Here is a 2535-nt window from a genome sequence, read left to right on the forward strand (position 1 = left end):
GCTGGAACTCCCTCCCCCTCCCCCAATGCCTGCTACAAGCTCTTTGTCATCGATACGATGAGATAAAAATAATGTTGATCTAATCACATCTGACAAGCAATTGGCAACAGAAAAATATGAAAAATTATCTGGAAGACAATTTGAAGTGTGGATTTACATCTGCTATTACTCAGGGTAAACTTTGCCCAAGGCATATTCTGTGCCTTGAGATCGTAACTAATGAGTGTGTAGCACTCATTTATGCTTTACAGATAGACAGGTAGGCACAAGCGGAGGGGCATACATGTCCTTGGAAATTCTTTATGACAGGGCATGCATGTATGATCATACATCTGGAAGTCTCCCCTCGGGAATAAGATTAAGTACCTAATAAGCACTTAATTCTCCGGATTGGTAAAACAGAATGGCACCTACTTTGTAGGGTTGTGCGTATGGGAGATGCAGCAGGTGAAGTGCCTGTCAAGGAGCTTGGCACTGAATAGGGCACACTATAGAAGTCATCATTATCACATTATTATCACAGTCATCGTCTCCATCACTCTCACCAGCACCATCTTCCCACCATCATGACCACCATCTTCACAGTCATCATCATCATCTTCACAGTCATGGCCATCACCTTCACAGTCATCACTGCCATCCCTGTCACCAGCACCATCATCCCTCCATCGCCACCACTATTATCACTACTGTCCACACCACCACCATCTTCCCACCATTACAATCATAGTTATCACCATCATCTTCACGAATCATCACCAGCATCTTTGCTGTTCACCCTTAAACACCCTTATCTGATCCAGTTCAGCATGGTATGCAGGGAGTGTTGACTCACTGAAGATTACACACACACACACACACACACACACACACACGCACTTGAGGAAAGGAGGTGCTAAGAGCTCCTTGCAGGGCTTGAAGCTTTCTGGGTGTGGTGTCTCAGAACAGTCTCACCCCTCTTTCTTATGAACTCGAGAGAGCAGAGCTCCACTAGCTCCCACAGGTAATTGTGTATCTATGTGAAGAAAGCCTGGGTGGGGGTGGGAAGTGTGAAGAATTTCAGATATCGGCTAGACAGCCATTGCTTTACGGGAAGACAGACACAACTTCCACCAACTTGCCTAGAGACTGAAAGTGAAATCCTCACTTATTGTGTCTGGCATCTATCCATTTTAATGTCTAACACCTTGAGCTTGCATCCCTTGAGTTCTCCCATGCTTTCCTGCGATAGGTCACTCCCTATCAAAATGTAAATGTTCTTGCTGGAGTGCATTAAATTCCAACTAACGTCTCCAGGGAGATTTACTTCTGAGAATAAGATACAAGATAAGAAAACAAACCAGGGGTGGTGGGGCACACCTTTAATCCCAGCACTGGGGAGGGCAGAGGCAGGCAGATCTCAGAGTTCAAGGTTAGCCTGGTCTACAGAGCAAGTTCCAGGACAGCCAGGGCTGCACACAGAGAAACCCTGTCTCAAAGAAAGAAAAAGACAGAGAGAAAGAGAGAGGGAGGGAGGGAGGGAGGGAGGGAAGAAGGGGGGAGAGAAGGAGGAAAAGAGGGATAGAAGGAAGGGACAAAGGGAGAAAAAAACTCTGGGGCTATAGGTCCATGTTCCAGGGCTTCCTTAATACACTTAAGACACTAAGTAGCAACAACAAATCCAAGAGAGAGGATGTGGGTAGCCAGCTGAGTAAGGGAGCGAAGGGGCCTGAAATACAAGGTAGGAGATGGGGAATCCCCAGAGTCTTCAGTGCTGCCTACCCCCCCCCCCAGCTCCACTGACACTGGACTTTGTGTAGGAGAGAGAATTCTTCACCTTTGAACATCCTTTTGAATACCCTATTTCATTACATCTCCCCCAGCATAAGAATAACACACTTAAAGCAAACATATGCTCACACACACAGAGACAGACATGGAGACACAAAGACAGTTCTGGCCCATACTAAATTGGACAAAATTGAAAGGCAGTGAAGTTTCATGGATTTTTAAAATCATAAAGAGGTCGTCATTTAGATTTGCCAGTGACACACTGTAATAATTTGTTATGCACTGTTTAATTTTTAAAAGTTTTGTGTGTATGCATGTGTGTTTATACCTTGCACGCATGATGTGCTACACGTGTGGAAGTCAAAAGACAACTTGCAGGAGTTGGCTCTCTTCCACCACATGAGCCTAGGACTGGAGTCGAGCTGTCGCATCTGGCAAGGAGCAAGCACTTTTATCCACTCAGCCATCTCACCAGCACTGTTAGACCCTCTCGTTAGGATTCCATTAGGATCCCCTTTAATGTCAGAAACTAGATGTGTATGTCAGCTACCATAACTTCCATCCAATGTCATGCTAGAAGTTTTAGCAATTCAGTAAATTAAATATATATATTTAATATATATTTAGGTATATAGATTTTTTAAAACCTGCATTATATATATAATGTATTATAGTATAAATATATACTTACATATTGTGATGGTTTGTATATCCTTGGACCAGAGAGTGGCACCATCTGAAGGTGTGGCCTTGTTGCAATAGGTG

The sequence above is a fragment of the Mus caroli genome, chromosome 12 (assembly GCF_900094665.2).
Source record: "Mus caroli chromosome 12, CAROLI_EIJ_v1.1, whole genome shotgun sequence".
Classification (NCBI taxonomy): Eukaryota; Metazoa; Chordata; class Mammalia; order Rodentia; family Muridae; genus Mus; species Mus caroli.